The following is a 9,175-nucleotide window of genomic DNA, read 5'->3' on the forward strand; positions in this document are numbered from 1 at the left end:
TTTTTGCTTTTGTTTGCTTACTTGCTTACTTTGATTTTGTTTCCTTTTGTTGGGGGTGGGCACAGCAGAAATGAGGGGTATATGGGGGCTTGGAGGTGAGCAGAATTGGGGTGCATGATGTGAAACTCCCCAAGAGTCAATAAAGAAGTTAAATATAAAAGAGTCACAGCTGAAGTCCTTCTGTTTGTTGTCATTTTCTTTCGCATTAATTTCTTTATTTTATGCATGCTGGGTGCACAGGAAAACGCACGTGCCAAGGCACACCTGTGAAGGTCAAAGGACAACTTACTTACTGGAGTTGTTCCTCTTCTTTCATGTGAGGTCCAGGGATCAAACTCAGGTCGTCAGGTTTGGTGGCAAGCCCCTTGTCCCATTTCACTGGCCCTGTGGTCATAAACAACAAAAAGACTCCATCATCGTAAGCAAAGCTCTGTCACTGGAATACTGTAGGTTTACCACCCCAGAGACCCAGCATCCTCACCCTGTCACCACAGTGCCACAGCATAGCAAGGAAGAGTTTATTGATCTAGGGGTGTAGCTCAGTTGGCAGATAGCTTGCCTGGCATACACAAAGCCCTGGGTTAGGTCCCCAGCACTCAGTAAACTGGATCAGAAATTCATACTTAGGCTTGGCTACAAAATGAGTTTGACTCCAGCCTGGAATACATAAAGCCCTGTCTCAAAGAAAGTGGGAGTTTATCAAGGAAGAACAACTACACAGAGCCCGTGTGTTGGTGACTTCTGCTTCTGCTTTCTGGTCTCCTATCTGTGGGGCCTTCCTGAAGGCCACAGAAAATTGAGACGCTTGCCATTAGCAACTTTGTCCTCACCCCCATGCACCCCTCCCCGTGTGTGTGTGTGTGTGTGTGTGTGTGTGTGTGTGTGTGTGTGTTGGGGTGGGGGGCGGTCTCCCTATGTGACCTAGGTTGACCTCGAACTCAGGCACAGGTTCCTGCCTTAGAGTCCTGAGCTCTGGAATTACAAACTTGAACCATACACCAGCCCGTGTCTAGTCAGGACAATCTCCTGACACGGAATCAGATCGTTTTCCTCTGTGTCCTCACAACGTGACCATCTGGGTAAGTGAGGCAGGAATTCAATATGGCCACACTGGAGTGGCACAGCCTGAAACAGCAGGGTGCCTTGAATTGCCCAAAGCCACACTGGCTAGCCGAGCTGAGATTCCTGTGTGTGCTGGCTCTTCTCACGTTCAGCCACAAGGTGCCTTGGTGGTTCAGAATTCTGACCAGGAAGACACAGTTCCCAAGGCACATGGGACTCATGGGAGTCCACCCCATGTGTCCAGGGAGGAGGAGGACTACCCTCCTGTCACTCTAGGGAGAAGACCACCTCAGGACCCTCTCTGTCTTCGAACATGTAGCTTAGCTATGGGCAATACTTCTAAAAAAGAGCTAAGGCAAGGGCGTGGAGTTTTCCCAATGCCCAGCTAAGTCAGAGTTGCCCCTGTGTCCAGCTAGCTTGTGTCCACTTCCTTCTTCATTCAAAAGCGCAGATGTAGGAGGGAGGCTGAGGGAGAGTGAAGGCAGCCTCAACTTCTAGCCCCCTCCCCCTCCCTGACAGCTGTAATCTGCTTGGGAAAATCTCCTCCCCCCCCCCTGCACAGGAAAAAATATTAGTTGTCCCGATAACAAGGAAAACAAAATCCAGCGCAGGGCATGAGAGACTTCCTGAGGCGGAAAACAATGTCCAGGGAGAGCTCGGTGGAGAAGGGCTAAGTTGGAAGCTGAGTGGGAGCCCTAAGGACACTGGTCCAGTCCTATCCGGCCGGCGGGGGAGGGGGATGACAGATCGAGGAACTTGGAAAAAAGATTTCCACCCCCCAAAACCTTGAAGTCTGGGCTGTTGAGCTACATCCGGGAAATGATTCAGGACAGGGTCACGTCCCCACTTAGGACGCCAACCCCTTTGCTCAGGTGCTCTCGGCCACCCCTCTTCCCTCTCGAGCCAGCCTGCTTTCTCAGGGGCTGTCTACAGGCCCTAAGGGACTGTGAGTAAGGTAGAAGAGTCTCTTCTAAGTGACCATCTGACTGAAGCCACTGGAACCCCCATAAGCACTCCCTCCTTGCCCACAGCCACTTCCCTGGGTAATTTTCCACGGGGACAAAAAGAGTTGGACCCTTGCGAATGCCTTGTCCTTTGTTCCTGGATTGGAAGACTCATTGCCCATGTTGTCCTCTGGGGCACTGGCCCCTGGGCTCATTGGATGGGTGTGACTTCTGAACACCATAGGCTTTGGGGGAAGCATCCCCCACCCCTGTTACACCAGCGGGGGAGCCTTTAGAAACAACCACCTCCTAAGCCTCATCTCAGACCAGGTCTCTCAGGATCTGCAGGATCCAATGACCCCTGTGTGTGGCCAAGATCGAGGATTCTTGCCCTATGCTCCTGTCACCCTCTGGTCACTTTCTGTCTTCTTCCCACTGCCACCATCAGAACTGGACCCTCGGACCCAGGTGGGAGCCCCTCAGAAGTGGCCACCTAGGCTGGTGATCTCTGGAGGTGTCGGCAGAATGCTCTGCCCCCAGCTGGAGACCAGCTGCCCAGGCCGATAGCAGGTTCTGGGTTACTGCAGCCCCTCCCTCTGCCTCTCCTTCCCCCTGGGCAATGAAGCCTGGGGCCTTTGTTCTCAACCGACAGGAGTATGACCAGAAACCCACCCTCAGTTTAATTACAGTCCCATTCAGTGGTCACAGGCTGGGCCACCATCCTCACTCAACCTGCTCTGCTTTGGCCCCCTGGGGCCTCCAACCCAGCCCAGCCCAGCCCGGAGCTGCTCCCCCCCCCCCATTCTCAGGGTCATACCAGCTTTGTTCTCAGGAGGACCAAGGTCTCCTTTGCCCCAGTACCTCCAGTCCTGGTTCTGCACAAAGCGTAAAGGCTGGGACCTCCCTGAGCATCAGGGACCCTGACACAGTGCTGGTACCGTGTGTGACATGCGGCTGTGCCCAATTCTGGGCTCTCATGAACTCCTCGGCATCAGATGTGATTTCTGGCTCATTTAGAAAAGATACTATTTATTTTATCTTATCTGAGGCACGTGTATATATGTATGTATTTGTACCACATGTGTGTCTGGTGCTTGTAAGGACAGAAGAGGGCTTTGGGTTCCCTGGACCTGGAGTTATGGAGGGATTATGAGCCTCTGCGTGGGTGCTGGGAACTGAACCCAAGTCCTTCGCAAGAGTAACGAGTGGTCTTCTGAGCCGTACCTCCCAAGGCCCCAACTCACTTTTTTTATAATTACGTGCCCGTCAGTCACCTGTTAAAGCCAGTGAGGACTATATATTCAGAAAGCCATCCACCCTGCTCTCAAAGGCCTTGCCGGACAGAAGGAAGCCCCATCACAAGCATGGGAGGTGGAAAGCTGCAATCGCTCCACCCATATTTGGTCACTATCTTTATATCTCAGGTTCGAGCGAGCTTGAGCACCTTCTTAGAGCAAAGGCAGGAGAGGAAAGACAGAATGAGGTGTCACCTGAAGCCGGCCAAAAAGAAGCAACTAAGGTCCTCTTTGGCTCCTGCCCAAGCATTTAGCACCTAAGGGGCTTCTAAGTGAGGGCCACACCCCCTCCTCAAGTGGTCTTGTTCACCTGGAAGGCAGCCTGAGGGTTTGGACCTCAGAGAAGTTTTCGTGTTCCCCCTGAGGAGACCTCCTTGGGTCTCCTGTTTCCCTCTGGAAGGGGCAGACACAGTCCTCAGTTCGCGCCACAGTGTTTTCCAAACAGGTGAAAGACGCTGTGGACAACTGGCCGCCTGGTTGTGGGCAAGGGGAAGCCCCAGTGCCTATCCCCAGGGGTACATCACTGGCCAAGGCGCTTCAGCCTGCTTCTTCTCCTGAAGCCTCAGCGCTGACCCTTGGCCTGGGCAGTGGGGAACAGGCCTCAGAAGCTTGGAGAGAGGGGGCCGAGAAGGGAGGGGGCCAGTCCCAGCTGCCTAGCTCTGGGTACTAAACAGGCTGCGCCAGGGGCAGCAGAGATGGGGGCACTCCACCACCTGCTTTTCCTTGTTTTGTTTTCAGGGCACTAATTACTGTGCTGAGCTTGGAGCTGCCTAATGAGGCCGTTTGGATTTCCTGTTGTTCTGGCTTCCCAAGACCCTTAAAGGGCCAGCATCACACTGGGAGTTTGCCCTGGGTGGGACTGTGCAGTCTGACAAGAGCGAACCTAGAGGGGCTGTCTCTGGGCTCAGCCTGGACAATGAGCTGAGGGGGAACCTGTTCAGTTCAAGGCTCCTCTAACCCCCAGCAGTGCTCACCCCGAAGTGCCCTCACCGGAAACAGGAGCCTAAGAACCTTGGGGTTCAGCCAGGGCTCAGGGTGGGGTGAGCGAGGCAAGAAGGCCAGAGCTGTGGAGGAAAGGCTGGTGATGTCACCGGTGCCCAGACTGTGAGAACCACTGTAGCAGCAGGCAGGAGGGAAATGCTGTGACGTCCTGTCGTGCTCCCCCTCCTCCCACTGGAAAATAAACACTTGTTGTCTGAGAAACCTGAGCTGCTTCTGAAGGGCGGACTGTAGATCAGGCTACCCCTGCGTCAACCCGTTTATACCACACCAGCAAGGCCTGCAGAATGCATGCAATCGCTTTGCACTTTGGGGTTCTCCTTGGCTAGCCCCTAAGGATCTGAGTGCTGGGGATGTCTGGGAGCCCATTCACATGCCACAGGCTGCAGCTGGGCTGGTAGGCAGGTGAGGGAGCACCATCTGTCTGCTTGAATCTCCCTCAGATCTGAGGCACAGAATCGGCCCCAGGACCTATGCTAAGTGCCACTTGGGCTGTAAATGTCCAGGCTGCAGGTCTCTAGGAGGCCTGGCCTGCAGCACCCTCCCCTACAGACAGGGTGACGACATTGTTGTTCTTATACTACAGGGCCTTCCGCCTGAAGTTCCGGCTCCTAAATGGTGGGAATGAGGGTCCCTGGGACAAAGCCGGCCTGGTTCCCGCAGCCACCTCAGAATGGACGGAATCCCCATTGTGTATGGGCGCCCCATGCCCGCCCTCCTTTACCCTCACCGGACATGCCAACAAACAGCTCATTGAGCCTGGGGAGGGGCCGGAGAGACAACAATGTCCCCCAGTAGGCCATGGTAGTGAGCTCAGCTGGGGGTGGAGGCTGCCATGGAGGCTGGAGGGCGATGATCTCAGCTTTGGGAGGGTTGGCCAATGTGACAAGCTGACCTGAGCCTGGCCTCTCCAGTGAGGCTAAGAAGGGCTGGCCTCCCTCTGACTGCCCCACCCCCATGCTGGGAACTGACCAGCACTTCCCACATACTTAAACTACCCTGTCCTACCTGGTGCTAACCAGTACAGCAGGCGGGTCCTTGGAACCCAGGAGAGAGACCCTGGACCCAAGAGGCTGGCAGATGCTTCCTCTGGCCCTCGTGGAGGTCCAGCCCAAACAGATCTCCTCAACCAGCAGCCCACACTGTTCTTAGTAGAACTTGCAGATCAACAGGCGAATATGACCAAATCTTCGAAAGAGAACAGGACGGTCTTGACCAGCCCTGGAGGTTCTGCACAGGGGGTATTCAAGCCTTTAAACAGCACACAACTGGTCTAAGTGCCCTCCAGAGCTCACCTTACCATGAGCTTCTGTGGAGAACTTTTCAGACATACGGCCTCAGGTCATTCTCCCTGGATTCCAGGTTTGATTAAACCCTTTCTCCTCTGTTGTCCAAGCCTCACTGGTCAAGCAGGGCAGCCTTTGAGGGAAATAAAAGAAAGGAAGCGGGGTACTAGCCACGAGAGTATGTGGTCAACCTGCCTCCATTCTACAGACGCTGGGCCAGCCAGGTGAGGTTTACAGAGACTGATGGAAATGCGGAGCGTGTCTTTAGGGTTGAGAGGCTGCAACAATACCTGGGCTTTCTAGATCACCCTACCGTCCACCCATGGAAGCTGTCATCTCAGGAGTAGACCTGGGCATTTTGGTCCGTTTGGTCCCCAGCCTCAAATGCAGGAAGGTTTTGTGCCTCTGTCCTCTCTGCACCTCCCCACTCGACACTTGCTGCACTTCTCTGTCCATCACTACCCTGCAGCGGCTGTACATCTGCCTCTGCTCAAGAGCCCACAGTTGAGGCTGGATTCATCTGCCTGGTGAGTTTCCACACTCTGGCCAATAAATTCCCATTCAACCTTACAAGTCAAGACTCTGTCCCCTACCCGGCTTTGCCAGCAACACCTACTCATTTCCTCCCTTATCCTGGGCCTCTCCTTGCCCCTCAGGAATGTTCTCCTTCCTTCTTTCCAAGTACCGCTCTTGGGCTGTCGAGATGGCTCTGAGGTTAAGAGCGCTTGCTGCCCTCTTCCAGAGGAACAGAGCTAGGTCCCTAGCATCCAGACCAGGGGCTCACAACCACTTGTAACTCCAGTTCCAGGGCATATGACATCCTTTTCTAGCCACTACAGGCACTTGCACACATGTGCAATATACTAACATGCATATACAAACACATAAGTCAAATAAACAAATACAACAAAGATCTGGTTTTTTATTTGCTTGATTTTTTGATAATCCTGCCTCCATGAACCTTCCCCCAGCCATTGTTCCACAGACTAGCTATCATGTTTTTTTTTTTTCTTTTATTTTTCCTCTTTTGTTTCTGAGACAAGATTTCTCTGTGTGGCCCTTGGTGTTCCGGAACTCACTCTGTAGACCAGACTGTCCTCAAACTCAGGGAGATCTGCCTGCCTCTGCTTCCCCTTGTGTGGGGATTAAAGGTGTGCAACACCACCTGACTTCTTTTTAAAATATATCAATCAAGCCGGGCGGTGGTGGCGCACGCCTTTAATCCCAGCACTCGGGAGGCAGATCAGGCGGATCTCTGTGAGTTCGAGGCCAGCCTGGTCTACAAGAGCTAGTTCCGGGGACGGGCACCAAAGCTACAGAGAAACCCTGTCTCGAAAAACCCTATCTCAATTAGTTGTGTGTGCATGTACATGCACACGCACACATGCACACATATGCACACACAGTATTCGTGTAGGGTTATAGGACAACCTTAGGTATTAGCCTTTCCTTTTGTCTTATTTTTTAAGACACATCTCTCATTGTTCTAGATCCTTCCTTCTGTCTCCATCTTCCTGTAGGAGAACAGGGATGACAGACACATACACTACCGCACTTGGCTTTTATGTGGCTTCTGGGAATCCAAACTCGGGTCTCTCTGCTTGTACAACTTTACCTGATGGTCCATCTCTCCAACCCCCACATTCCTTTTCCTGTGCCTCCATCTTGTCTCGACACCCCATGGGCAAAGAGTCAAATCACTTATACCTTTGTGGCCTCACATGGGAGATCTCCACTATGAGGTGGCACTGGTACCCAATCTTTCCTTTAAAAAAATAATTTATTCATCTTTATTTTATGTGCATTGGTATTTTTGCCTGCATGTATGTCTGTGTAAAGATGCCAGATCCCCTGGAACTGGAGATACAGTTGTAAGCTGCTATGTGGGGGCTGGGAACTGGACCAGGGTCCTCTGGAAGAGCAGCCAGTGTTCCTGAGTGCTGAGCCATCTCTCTAGCACTCTGTACCCAATCTTTTTGCATGTATGTTTCTTTTTTTTTTTTTTTTTTTTTTTTTTTTTTTTTGGTTTTTCGAGACAGGGTTTCTCTGTGGCTTTGGAGCCTGTCCTGGAACTAGCTCTGTAGACCAAGCTGGTCTCGAACTCACAGAGATCCGCCTGCCTCTGCCCCCCAAGTGCTGGGATTAAAGGCGTGCGCCACCATCGCCCGGCCTGCATGTATGTTTCATTCATGCCTGCATGTATACACACGCATAGGAACTCAGTGAGGCCTCAGGACAATGAACCATGAACCTGTAGTACCATGCTGTGTGTGTATGTGTGTGTTACTGTGGATTGAACCCAGGTCTTCGTGCATACCCAGTTCATGCCTTCCCACTGAACTACATGCCCAGGCTCACAGTAGCACCGTTGACAGATTTGTCTCAGCTTCCCATAGCTTCTTCTAACCAGGGAGCTGCAGTGCTGAGTGGGGGTATCGAGGACCGGAAGGGAAGAGAGGAAGTTGGACAAGGATGCCGAGAAGACTCCCACCATGGGGGTGTTCCTGTGACCTCAGAGAGATCCTGGAGAAGGATGAGTGGGCACAGAAGTGTTGAGGCTTCTTCCTTGCTGAGCTGCACTGAACCCAGACCCTGGCGACTTTTCACCATGGCTCAGGAGTTCCCTGTGAGTACCCAGACCTTAACTTTCTATACCTACAAGCTGCAGGAAGGCACTCAGCAGCCCTAACTGCTTGGGGCTAAGAGGAAGCCCAGTTCCTATTACCTCTAGGCCTGTCTGGACACTTTCGTAGACACTGGGCTGGAGGTTTGCTGTTAACCACATGCAGGTCAAGTTATTCATTAGCAAACATCAGTATGCAATTCTCATTAACTCCAGGGTAGAGTTCAACCTGGATTAGTGGATACATAGTGTAGACACTGTCACAGGAAGTCCTCTCATATGTCTAACCTAAATCCTTCCTGCTACCATTGAAGTCCATTTCCTCTTATTCTGCCTGTGCTGGGAGTAAGAGAGAGCTGACCACTGTCCTCTGCTTTAGACCCATCACCTACTTGACCATGGCAGTCAGCTCTCTCCTTTCTCCAGGGAACAGTGACCTGCCGGCTCAAGCACCTGTTCAGAGTTGGCACCTGTCCCCAGTCTCTATGTAAGAAATGTGCAACCCACTTCCTGGTCCAGGCCTAACCCTTCCTTCCAGAAGACTGGGCACTAGGGCTGAGTAAGTAAGCCCCCACTCTTAGGTTCCTGCTGGTAGACAAAGCCAGGGGTGTGGCCCCATCCCCCACCTCTTGCTTGTCCTAGGTGGCAGCTGAGATCAGAGATCAGAGATCATGTCGGGAAATGAGAGGGCAGAGTTGCTTCTGAGAGATGAGTTGTGGGTTCGTGGGAGAAGCTGTCAGACACAAAAGTACCCAGGGACTCCCAGGGGCCGGGCAAGGATGGGCCTGCAAGCTGAGAGAAGCTTGAAGCATCGAGGGCTAAGAGGAGACTCGAACACCTTTGCCCTGGGAAAGAGCACAGGGAAAAGTAGGCCTGCGGAGAGGATCAGAGAGGTCAGTCAACCTGCAAGGTTAGAGGTCAGCCTGGCAAGAGTGGAGGTCAGCCTGGCGAGGTTGGAGGTCAGCC

This window comes from Microtus ochrogaster (assembly GCF_000317375.1).
Source record: "Microtus ochrogaster isolate Prairie Vole_2 chromosome 14 unlocalized genomic scaffold, MicOch1.0 chr14_random_1, whole genome shotgun sequence".
NCBI classification, from domain to species: Eukaryota; Metazoa; Chordata; class Mammalia; order Rodentia; family Cricetidae; genus Microtus; species Microtus ochrogaster.